This window comes from Tenrec ecaudatus, chromosome 14, assembly GCF_050624435.1.
Source record: "Tenrec ecaudatus isolate mTenEca1 chromosome 14, mTenEca1.hap1, whole genome shotgun sequence".
NCBI lineage: Eukaryota > Metazoa > Chordata > Mammalia > Afrosoricida > Tenrecidae > Tenrec > Tenrec ecaudatus.
This window is the reverse complement of record NC_134543.1, coordinates 118,840,636-118,854,032: the sequence shown is the minus strand read 5'-3', so window position 1 is coordinate 118,854,032 and position 13,397 is coordinate 118,840,636.

Sequence of the window (13,397 nt, the reverse complement as noted above, 5' to 3'; positions counted from 1 at the left end):
GTAAAGCTCTTTTCTATACACATATGCGTGTCTATGAACTTGTTCCTCTAGCCAACCCAGACTAACACATACAATTTTAACAAAAGTCCATTTTCCGTCTGTATCCCAAATTCAAAGGCAACAGGACACTCATACATGAACTTAGACTGAATGTACATTTATGTCAGATGTTGACGTGGCAGGAAGGGTTTAATTCTACGTCATCCACTTCTGGTTTTGGATGTTGCTTTCCCTGATCCTCAGCCAAAACAACACATGCACAGGTATCTTAAGTTAGGCCTTAGAGAAGAGAAGGTTTGGGGGGTGGGGTTCGGGGGGAGGGCAGGGAACCTACAACTGGGATATGAGAGAAAAAGAATGGGGGGGAAGGCAGGAGGAAAGAAAAGGGGCTGATGAATAGGGAGACCCCAAAGAGAGGGACAATAAGAGAAGCAGCGTTTCTCTACAGAGAAATTAGAATAATATAGCCTTCTGCATGCTTGGGAATCCAGGCATACACTGTTCATTTCCCTTCCAGCTAAAATTCTATCCTCCTACCAAATGTCACATTTCCCCTCATTGCATTCCCCTGGGATCCCCAGGCAGCAAAAGGTTTTCCTCCACCCACCCACCCACCCCCAGGGCTGGGGCTGTAAAGGGTGTGCACTGCACACTGAAAGGAAGTGCTTGCATTACTGATCCATCTCCCTCTTTATCAGCAAATAGTAATTTAAAGCCATTTACCAGGGCTATGGTTCCCAAGTGATGGACGTGGCCTATTAAAATTCATCTTGACAGAGGATCCTTGCTGCTTTCTCCAAGCACCGTCAGGTCATTGGTTTATGAACAGGATGAACAGACAGCCCTTCCCAGAGGGGCTGAGGGAGGAAGCACGTTCAACTGGCTGCCTGCATCTTTGTTTGCTCAGCTGTGTGGAAAAACTAGGACTAAGGGAAATGGGATTAATGAAGGGAGCAGATTCCCCCCGGGGGGACAGGGGGGAAAAAGTATGAATATTTTGGTGAGAAAATCAAAGCCAAATAATAGGGGGTTTTAAAAAGTTTGTGGAAAAGTGGGACTAAAAGATAATGGAACGTTTCCATGATTTTTTAAAAAGAACACCCCCCCCACACACACACACACGCCATAAGTTTCAAGTTGGAGGAAAAAGACTCTTTTCTTCTCAGACTGTCACCTGAGTGTTATTTAGTTACAAGTCACAAATTTTAGGATACTAGTGGAACTTCTGATCTTGATTGTGTGGGGAGAAGAGAACATTTCGAGGCGGAAAAATGAAATATTTGATTGTCTAAAATTTCATGTATTTTGAGTTTTTAATTTCCAGTTTTATTTTCTTAATTAATAAAGGTCATTGGTTAACTATGTGGCTAACTGTGGTTGACAAATAGCATACATGTACAATTTTTTCATAGGAATAAACTCACAATACAGAAAACGCCCTGGAAAGACCATGTGAACCGATCATTCTACCTCTTTTCTATACACATATGAGTGTCTATGAATTTGTTTCTCTAGTCAACCCAGACTAACACATGCAATTTTAACAAAACTCCTTTTTCCATGTCTCCCAAATTCAAAGGCAACAGGGAGCTCATATATGAAATTAGACTGGATGTACAGTTAGGTCAGATGTACACGTTCCTCCTCTCAGTTTAGGAGACTCCGATGAGGTCGGTTTAAAGTACCTTCTCCACTTGCCTGACTTTCGTTTCTTCTAACCAAAAAGGTCAGTCATTCAAGCCCAATGTTCACTAGACTAACATGCTTCTGGACGTATCAAAGGAAGATCCTTTTAACCAAATACTTTTATGGGTGGGACTTTGGGTGGTATGCCCAAACTCATTGCCACGCAGTGGATTCTAGTGCACAACAACCCTATGACACCCAGCACAACAGTCAACTGGTAATTCTTCTACACAAGTAAGAGTGGAACTTGATTGAAAACAACAGAGTAATATGGTGGGAATATTGAGCAATCTGAGGGGGAGGTCAGATAAGAGAAAATGTCCTAACAGCGAGTGTCTGCAGGGTAGGAGGAAGGCCGAGAGGACCTGCCTCCAGGATTTTCAGACTATAGAGGGCAGGCAAAAGAAGGAGTAGGGCACTCTCAAAAAGCAAGCTTTGTTGAGGATTCATTCAAACTCGATGCTGAAGCATAGAGTTTCCTGTACTTAGTCTTCCTCTGTGTGAGTCCAGGTTGACTAAAGAAACAAATCCCGAGACACTCATCTATGTCTAAGAGAGAGCTTTATATCAGCATACAGATTGTATACAATCCTACCACAGCCTTTCTTGATTTGAAATGATGCCATATTCCCTTGTTCTGTTCTAGGACTGCCTTTTGGTGTGTGCACAGGTGCCACATGGACATAACAAAACCCCATTGCCATCAATTCTATTCTGAATCACAGTGTCTCTATATAGAGTTTCCAAGACCATAGATCTTCATGGGAGCAGGCAGCTTCATCTTTCTCCGGAAGAGCAGCTGGTGAGTTTGAGCCTCCAGCCTGGCAGTTTGCAGTCCAACAATTGCCCAACAGCACCACCAGATCTCTCCCACTCTTCACAATGGTATCCACGCAGTCAAATGCCCTTGGATAGTCAATAAAAAGCAAGTAAACATCTTTCTGGAATTTCCTCCTTTCTTTGCTGATAGCCCTCCTTCCATGACTTCTGTTGAAGCTAGCTCGAAGTTCTGATAGTTCTCTATCAATAATCGTCTTCTACCAAACATTTTTGAATGACCTTCAATACAATTTTCTTTGCATATACTACTAATGATATTGTTCAATAATTCCTGGATTTTGATGAATTGCCTTTCTTTGGAATGGGCACAAACATGGATCCCTTCCGATCAGTTCACCAAGTAACTGTCTTCCAAATTTGTTTCCACAGACTAATGAGGGTTTCCAGTGCCGTATCAGCTTGTTGAAACACTTTAATTGGTATTCATCAATCTTTGGAGCCTTGTTTTTAGCTAGGGTCTCCAGAGAAGATTGTAACTTTGACTTCTTCCTTCAATCCATGTAATCCATAGGCAGTAGAATAATTCATCTGGGGGAAATGCACAATGTTCTTGCCAAAAATCTAGAGGAAAGAACAGTTCAAGAGTATTTAGAAATAGTTTCAATTCTCCTGGAATCCAGACCCAGGACATTGTCTTTAGATGTTCTTTTGACCTTAAGCCCTGAGCACCCTGGTCTCCTGAAAGCCATCTTAAGTCAAACAATAGTCTTGCCAATTACAAAATACCGTTTGTCTTGGCCATGGTACTCCTTTGAAGAATTCAGTCAGTTTCAGGACACAGGATTTCCAGGGTTAGACTGGAAGCTCTGTTTTAGGGTAAGTTTTTATGATGTGAGCATTATTCCTCAGCCTGGGGTATAAGAAGTTTTGGAAGATCTCATCTTTGACATATTTTTCTTCTCCTATCTTGCTTTGCAAATTGCTAGGCTGTGATCTGAAAGATCAGCAATTCAAACCCCCCAGCTCCTCCATAGGAGCAAGATGGGGCTTTCTGCTCCTGTAAAGAGTTACAGTCTTGGAAACCCCCAGAGGCAGTTCTCCCCTGTCCTAGAGAGCTGCTGTAAGTCAGCATCGACTCAGTGACAGTGAATTTTGGTTTTATTGGCTTAATATGGTTTTTGTGTTAACAGTATATATAAGACAATAATGATGGCCCAGACCAGAGATGGGGGCAGGAGGATTGTCATCTTTAATTATTTTTCCTTTTTGTTGGCAAGTCAATAACTTCTCTGGGTCTCAGTTTCTTTCTCTCTAAAATGAAGGCATTAAGACAGATAAACTCCATGGTGCCTTTCAACACTTAAATTATATGATTCCAGGATGATTAATGTTATAAAACATTCTTTGGCAACATCTGCATCCATTTAAGCTCATAAAGGTTGAGCAGAAATATTTGGTATGTAGTAAACCAGGAAGCAGGTAGCTCCCTTTAAATAAATTCTCATCCAACACTGATGAGGTTTCAGGTTTTATCAGCTTTAGCGGTACTCCCATCATGGTCCATCTCTTATGGAACTGGATAATGTTTTCCATCACGTAGAATTCTTGGCCATAATTTATTTTTTTAATCTAGTGGATGACAGCTCTGAGTAATTTAAAGATTATTTATAAGGTTAAAAAAGGTGGGGGAGCTGAAGTTGTCGAAACAGCAGAACACAAGAAAGCTATAATGAATGATGTGGGAGGAACAGCACTTGAAGCAGAACCAAGGAAAAGGTAGTTTGAAAGAGTAAGTGCTGTTACTTAGAGTGGAGTAGTCCTTAGGAGGTGCAAAGGGTTATCAAGCTTGGAAAGATCCAGAGGCATCCTTCTCAGAAGAAAGGTTTGGTGATCTGTTTATTAAAAGAAAAAGAATTACTCATTGAAAACCATTCAACACTCTAAATCTTACTTTGGTGAGTAACACTTGGAACCTTAAAAGCTTGCAAACAGCCATCTAAAATTTACCTATTGGTTTCATCTTGTCTGGAGCAAAGAAGAGTAAAGTCAAAGACTCAAGAACACAATTAGTCCAATAGACTAATGGACCACACACATTATAGCCTCCTCTAGTCTGAAACCAGAGGAATGAGATGGTACCAGGTCCCTACTACTGACTGCACTGAAAGGCATCAAAGTAGAGAGTTCTCAACAGGGTAGGAGAAAAATATAGGACAACACTCAAAATAGATCAGAGTTATTAGTCTGAGCCCTTGGACACTTTTCAAACCTGGACTATAATCCACTCCCAGAGAGCATCCTTCAGCTAAACAATGAAAGCCTAAAATTCAAACCCACTGCCATCAAGTCAGTACCGACTCATAGTAAATCTTTTTTTCTCCCATGTTTTTATTCATTTTTACTTATAAAAAGACTTTTTAATTAATCATTTTATTAGGACATCTTACAAATATTATAATGATAATACAATTAGCTCAAGCATAATTGTACAATTGCTGTCACCATAAGCTTCAAAATATTTTCCTTATTCTTAGAACTCTTTGCTATTAGCTGCCCATCATCCCCTCCGTCCCCCACCCAACTTCCCAGGAACCCTTATTATTACATTATATATTATTATTTTCCATATATTGCACCATTTAATGTATATGTTCACCTACAATTCTGTTATTTGTTCCCCTCAAGTAGAGTTATACAGTCATCATTTTACTCAGCTCCCCCAACCCTCCTTCCCCGCCCCTGCTCCCCCCCGCCCCACACACACATACACCTTTCTTCCCATACCTCAGAGAAGCATTACTTCCATTACTGTTTCTGAAGGGTTATCTAGCCTGGCTTTCATGCATTGAACTATCTTAATTATACAAATGAACACACACAGGTCTAACAAGATTAATGAGGTAAAACAAAGATCATAATAGTAAGTGTAGTAATTACATAATCTGGTGTCAACTTGTAAAAGGGTGGAGTCTAGCCTGTCAATCAGGTTGCAGCTTGATGACTTCATTTGGAAGCAGCAGGGAGATAAATAGCTTGCTGGAGGCCAGATATACACAGACTCTCTGCTTTGTCTTCCTGCTGACGACACATGGAGCTACACTACAGCCTTGGAGCTGAAGGAGCCACATAGAGACCCCTGCCAACATTGAGATGCTTTCACTGCCTCTGAATCCCCAAGACTTTCCACCCACTGGCCTGTGATCTTCCTGCATTCGGCATCATTGCACGTGTTGTGTGAGTCTGAAGAGGAGCTTATAGATCGGTGTCAGATCTAAAGCCTAATATCGATTCATGGACTTGATATGGACTGGGCTAGGATATTTTCTTAATCTACAATATTCTTTGATATAAAGTTTTCTATTACATACATATGAATGTCTATGAATTTGTTTCTCTAGTCAACCCAGACTAACACATTATGGTACTTTGGGAGTGGGGTACGAGAGAAACATCACATGAAGATGGACAGTGGATTCTTGTTTGACCTCTGCCTTGTGGTAGGTTTCTTCTTTGGCTAGCCAGAAGTCAGATATGGCCATAAAGTTTACTGGGTTGTTTTCTAGAAAGACTATGGGAAGTTAAAGTTTTGATTATTTTGTTTGGCTTTTGCCTTTGGTTATTCCTGTTTGAAATGGTAAAGATGAATGTGATTAATGTATATTTTGAACTCAGGGCTAGAAATCGCCATTTAAATTTCTCAGAGACCATACTGCTTAATAAAGATGGCTGCCAGAATGTCAAAATGGCTGACAGAAGACCTGGCGTTGGCTTGATGCAGCCAGAGGCCTAAGGACATATTTTGTAATAATGGAATAGTTAGGTTAGGATTAAGATAAGCTAAATAAGGATTGAAGTTGACTATTTTAAGAATTGAGTTTAGTATCTGATTCTACTTTGTTTATACTGATTTCTTCTGTTTATCATTTTTTATATAATGATTGATAGAAATTATTATTGGTACATATGAAAATAGAGAGCTTGTAAGCCCACTTGCCTTAAGCCATTAAAGCTAATCTTTAAATGGGTTTAGGACATGCCTGCAAAGAAGGCTCTGAAAAGCTAAGCCCCATCCAGTGTCTTGAATGCTCAGGCCGTTCGAAGGTAAAGAGACTTGCCTAGTGGGCTGTTGACATATTGAAGGGGAAAAAAACAAAACTCTTTGGATTTTTGAATTTTCAACTAGTGGTTTTTGTCAGAAGCTGGAAAAAACCTGGAACTAAGAAGAAAACTCCTCTCTGGGACTGAATGTTAAAGGGAGCCCGTGGACAGGCTGAAGTGCTTGCTAGGTGACCACCTAGGTACACTTGTTGAGTGGAAGTGGGAGAAATGCAGCAATAAAGACATGGACTGAGTCTGGCACTGACACTCGTGGGCCTGGTTTACAGGGACTAGAGGAAAAGATGAGAGTGGGTTGACTGATCTGAAGTCCTTGACCAAGCACAAGGGGGCTTAGCTTGTTGAGAATTTGTGACAGTGACCATGGTTTAAAGGTGCGGCGACCAATGGGCACCCTGTGGAGGCTGAGTGAGACAGCCCACATTGAGTTGACCAGAACCCGACCAGATGGAGATTTTTGAGCCTGTGAACTGGTGCATATTGTTGCTGACTATATGGGTGGCCTGTCCTGATTTGACTTTGTTTATAGATGCAGAATTGACAAGGTTGCAACTGGAAAGAAGATTCTTCACATCAAAGAGTATGATTGGCTGGCCCCAGCACCATAAATTAAGTGGATTCCTGCCCCTCCCCCCAAAAGAATTTGTTCCAAAGGACGACATTGACTCGGCAGCTCCGGGAGATGAACATATCTGATCAGAGCACACGGGAGAAGATGAAGGGGCAGGAGGAGAGAGTGGAGCACAGCCTGGCCCACCAGGCCGTGATGATGATGTTCCTGAGTAGAGCAGTCAGTCCACAGAGAGAACAACATGGCTGGCCCCACTATGAGAAATGATGCCAATCAGTGACTAAGGGCGATACAGGGGACAGCACCGGAGACAGAGTGTGGGAATTGCACCTGACCTGATCCCACCACACGGAGGCAAATCACTGGGGGAGTGCAGCGGAACAGCAAGGGAATGGAGTGGCAAGGTCCCCAGGGAATGCTTAAAGTGGACTTTGGGGCCAGGGCGTGGTGCCCCAACAGACTGGACTGGAAAACGCTCCTAAGGGCCAGCAAACGATTCCTGAACTAACTACAAGCTTTTCTCTTGTGAACTGTTTTGTTCTGTTCTTTGTCAGTGGTTTGTTTTTGTTGTTTTGTTGCCTGGTTGTATACTGTTGCTTTGTTTTCCTCTGTCTTGTTTTCATGCATGTTAGTGTCTCCACAGGTCTGTCTGAATAGGACAGGCTGGATGAACTATCTGGAGGAAAAACAACGGGACCGACAGTTCTGGGGGGACTTGGAGTGGGGGGGCAGAGGGGGTAAGGAAGTGGTGTTAACAAACCCAGGGACAAGGGAAAAACATGGGACCCCAAATGGTAGAGAAGGGGGAGTGGCAGGCCTGGTGGAAAAGGATCAAGGGTAAGGTTGCTTAGAGAAAAGGTATACTCTAGCCCAGGTGGCGATGAAGCATGGTAGTAGGGCAGGAGGAAAGTCAAGGGAGATGGAGGAAAGAGCTAGGAGTCAAAGGGCATTTATGGAGTTCTAGATAAATACATGTACATGCAAATATATAAAGGAGGATGGGGAAATAGATCTATGTGTCTATATTTATAGGTCAAGTATTAAGGTGGCGGAAGGACCTTGGGCCTCTACTGAAACACTCCCTCAATGCATGAATACCTTCTTTTATTAAATTGGAACTCTATGATGCTCACTCTCCCGACACAACGGCTGGAGCCAAAGTGGGTGAACAAGTAAATGTGGTGAAGAAAGCTGATGGTGCCCGGCTATCAAAAGAGATAGTGACTGGGGTCTTAAAGGCTTGAAGATAAACAAGCGGCCATCTAGCTCAGAAGCAACAAAGTCCACATGGAAGAACACACCAGCCTGTGTGATCGAGGGGTCCCAAAGGGATCAGTTACCAGGCATCAAAGAACAAAAAATCATATCATTGACTGCACACCTCCATGATAGGATCGCTGAAGACAAATGGGTGCATAAGCAAATGTGGTGAAGAAAGCTGATGGTGCCCGGCTATCAAAAGAGATAGTGTCTGGGGTCTTAAAGGTTTGAAGGTGAACAAGCGGCCATCTAGCTCAGAAGCAAAAAAGCCCACATGGAAGAAGCACACCAGCCAGTGCGATCACGAGGTGCCAAGGGACCAGGTATAAGGCATCATGCAAAAAAAAGATATGTGTGTGTATGTATGTGTATATATGTGTATATGTATATATGTATATGTATATATGTATATATATACCATATTAAATGAAGGGGGAAGTGCAGAGTGGAGACCCAAGGCCCAAGTGTCGGCCAATGGAGATCCCCTCATAGAGGGGTTTAGGAGAGGAAATGGGTCAATGAGGGTGTGAGGTAGTACCGATGAAGAACACAGCTTTCCCCCAGATCCTGGATGCTTCCTCCCCCCAACTACCATGATCCGAATTCTACCTTGCAGGCCTGGATAGGACAGAGGCTGTACACTTGTACAGGGCTGGAGGTACAGGGAATCCAGGGTGGATGATACCTTCAGGACCAAGGGTGTGAGGGACGATGCTGGGAGAGTGGAGGGTGAGTGGGTTGGAAAGGGGGAACTGATTACAAGGATCCACATGTGACCTCTTCCCTGGGAGAGGGACAGCAGAGAAGGGGGGAAGGGAGACTCCGGATAGGGCAAGATATGACAAAATAACGATGTATAAATTACCAAGGGCACATGAGGGAGGGGGAAAAGGGGAGGGAGGGGGGAAAAAAAGAGGACCTGATGCAAGGGGCTTAAGTGGAGAGCAAATGCCTTGAGAATGATTGGGGCAGGGAATGTATGGATGTGCTTTATACAATTGATGTATGTATATGTATGGATGGTGATAAGAGTTGTATGAGTCACTAATAAAATGTAAAAAAAGAAAAGAGGAGAAAAAAATGATTAGGGCATAGACTGTACAGATGTGCTTTATACAATTGATGTATGTATATGTATGAACTGTGATAAGAATTGTATGAGCCCCAATAAATTGTTAAAAAAAAAAGAGTATGATTGTCTCCTCAGAGTGTTGGGTTGATGTAAGTGGGCAGTATAGAAATTGTATACCCAAAATGGGGGGATAAAGCCATGAAGTGACTGAATTACAAGCTTTCATAGGTGTTTGGGGGGGAATATTTATAGGAGTCTAGAATAACAGTTCAGATGTTCATTTAACTGCAATTGTTAGGCACAGACTATTGTTGTGTTGTTCACTTATAGAATATTATGTTTAAATGGGGCTTTGGCACATATTGAGTTGCATGCATTTTAGTTTTATCCTATGAGTTTATTATTGTTTTGCTAAAAATTATGTATGGTTAAAGAGTTGTTGAAATGTGTCAGGTTGAAAAGGGGTGGTCTGTGGTAGTTACATAATCTGGTGTCAACTTGAGAAGTGGTGGAGTCTAGTCTGTCAATCAGGTCGCAGCTTGATGACTTCATTTGGAGGCACCAGGGAGATAAATAGCTCACTAGAGACCAGGTACACACAGACTCTCTGCTTAGTCTTCCTGCTGACAAGACACATGAGCTGGAGGAATCTCATGGAGACCCCTGCCAGCACTGAGATGTTTCCACTACCACTGGATCACCAAGACTTTCCACCCACTGGCCTGTGATTTCACTGCATTCAATGACATTGAATGTGTTGCATGAGTCTGAAGAGGAGTTTGTAGATTCGTATCAGACAGAGGGGCTAATATCAGACTTTTGGACTTGATCTGGACTTGGCTGGGATGTTTTCTTAATATACAATTACTCTTTGATATAAAGTTCTTCCTTGTACACACATGAATGCCTGCGAATTTGTTTCTCTAGTCAACCCAGACTAACACAGCAAGGGAGGAAATATTAAAGAAGTAGAGGATAGTTTTGTGTTTCATCAGTGCTATACTGCACCCTGGATATATCATCCCTACCATGTGGCCCTTCTGTGCGGAGCTGTCCAATAAGGCTATAAATCTTGACAGGAGCAGGGAGCCTCATTTGCCTTCTGTGGAATGGCAGATGGGTTTGAACAGAGCAGCTCAGTGCTTACCCAAAAATCACACCAACAATAGACACACCTATAAAGTGAGCGATAACACCACATACTCCTCAGAAGAACCCACCTAACAAGACCAAAAGGGCAGTATTTGCCCCAAACAAGGTTCAGACGGCAAGAAGGGATAGGGAAGATGAACTAATGGAAATGAGGAAGTCAGGAAGAAATGGAAGGAGTGCTGTCCAATGGAGGGGGTTGGAACATATACCTTGAAAAATGTTTATAAATTTTGAATGATTAACTAATTTTCTCTGTAAACTTTCATTCAAACCACAATAAAATGTTTTTTTTTTATCCTTCTGACTCCATCAAGAGAAGCCACAAAGAGTATAAGAAAGAAGAAAATGTTCTAAAATCGTGGTGATGTTTGTACAAGTCTTCTTGATATGCTTGAACTATTGAATTGTATGCTATTTGGATTATGTCCTAATAACTATTAATATTTAAAAATTTATAGGTAAAAGATTGCCCTGAGGACGACGTCCTGCACAGAGCTGCTAAGGCATAGAGAGGACTGTAGGGCCCAAAACAGCTCAAGACATGATGTCCCCTTGCTTGAGCATCCTGGGGACACACAGTGGGGAGTGAGACTGGCCTGAGCACCCCCCACAATTGGGGGAACCAAGAAGGGAACATAACAGATCAGCAGCAGGTGCAAAGCCAAGCCACAAATCCCTGGAGAGCCCCCAAAATAGACCAGGTTAGGAGGGGCAATTCTCAGAAACCCACAGGATCAGTGGGGAGATAATCATAAAGGTCTGTGAACAGACCTGGAATTACAGATGTTTTTTGCTAGTTTTTTTTCCTCTTCTTTTTTCCCCCCTCTTTTTATTCAATTATTTGTTTTGTTTCATCTCTGTTATTGTTGGTCTGTTTACCTATATAAGATAGGCATAAGAAGCAAGCCCAAGGAGAAAGAAACAGGACCAACGATTCTGGAGGGAGAAGGAGGTGAGGGAAAGGAGCAGTGAGCAAACAATGCTATAGACAGGGGAACAAGCAGGGAATTAAAATCAACAATGAGGAAGGATGAAGAGATCCTGGTGATGTTGGAGCAACAGCAATCTAGCTGAGAGGAATTACTATGAGGCAGAAGAAAGGTGAGCATGATGGTGGGGCAGGAGGAAGGTAAAAGGAAACAGAGGAAAGATCTAGGAAGAGGTATAAACATAGGTGTGCACTCATGTAAATATATCAAAATATCATGTAAATATATAAAATATCATTTAAATATATAAAAATAGAGGTATTGGCCTATGTACATATATTTATATGGCAATACACTGAGGATGTGTTTGGATTTTGGACCTCTACTCAAGCCCTCCCTCAACATAAAAACACTTTGTTCTAATAACCTGGCATTCTGTGATGCTCACCCTCCCAACATGATTGCTGAAGACAAAATGGGTGCACAAGCAAATGTAGTGAGGAAAGTTGATGGTGCCTGGCTATCCAAAGATATAATGTCTGGGGTCTGTAGACAATAGGACATCCCCTCACAGAAGGTCCACAAGGAAGGATGAGTCAACCAGGCTGCAGTGTAGCACCGATGAAACACAATATTCTTCTGGTCCTTTGAGGCTTCCTCACTCCCCACTATCATGACCCCAGTCCTGATTTTCAGTTCTGGATAGACTGGAGCATGTACATATAAGAGCTCATGACATAGAATCCAGGTCACATAAACCCCTCAGGAACAGAATTGGGAGAAGTGATACCAGGAGGGTATGGAAAAGGTGGGGGGAGGAGGGGAGAAAGGGCGAACCGATCACAATGATTGATGCATAATCCCCACCTTAAGAGGATGAACAACAGAAATGTGGGTGAAGGAGGCAGCGATTGGTGTAATATATGAAAACAATAATAATTTATAATTTATCAAGGGGTCACAAGGGTGGGAAGAGGGGAGGGAGGGAAAAAAGAGGAGCTGATACCAAGGGCTCATATAGAAAGAAAATGTTTAGAAAATGATGATGGCAACATATCTACAAGTATACTTGATACCACTGATGCATGGAATGTAATAAGAGCTCTAAGAACCCCCGATAAAATTATTTTAAAAAATAATAATAAAAAGAGAGACCGAGCCAATTATACAAAAAACAATATTCCAAAGTAATTGGTGAATCATCTTTACCCACTTTTATAATCCCTATCCCCCAATGAAATACTTTTTGCTTAAACCAATCACTCAAAACATCTTTGTTGGAGTTCCCTCACTACCTATAAAGCCTTTTCCTTCACTTCAGAAACCTGAGCCTTGCACCATCTGGGCCCATGCAGCCCTCTGGCAACAGATTAAACATTTACTAAGCCTTGTTCAATAAATGAATGAATGAATGAATAACAAAAGAGAAGATCAACAACTCAAACAGTAAAAGTCCAAAGCTATACACTTGTTACATTTCTCAAAACTCTTTGAACGACACAATTGAGATTACTATAGGTCAGTGATTCCTTCAAAAGGTATGAGCATTACTTAGCAACCTATTAAATGGTAGATAAAAGCATATTGGTGAGAGTGGTGGTAAAAACTATTTTGTTTGATAATTAATGTACAGTCAAACTGACTAATACACAATTCTATTAATTTTAATACATGGAGAATTTTTAATATGCTACTGAGCTGATTCCAACGTTCAGTGATCCCATGTATGCCCGTGTGGAGCTGTGTTCCATGTGGTTCTCCATGGCTGGGAGGCAGGAAACCCTCCTAACCTTTGGGTTGGCAGTCAAAGGGGTGACCTGTTGGTTCCACA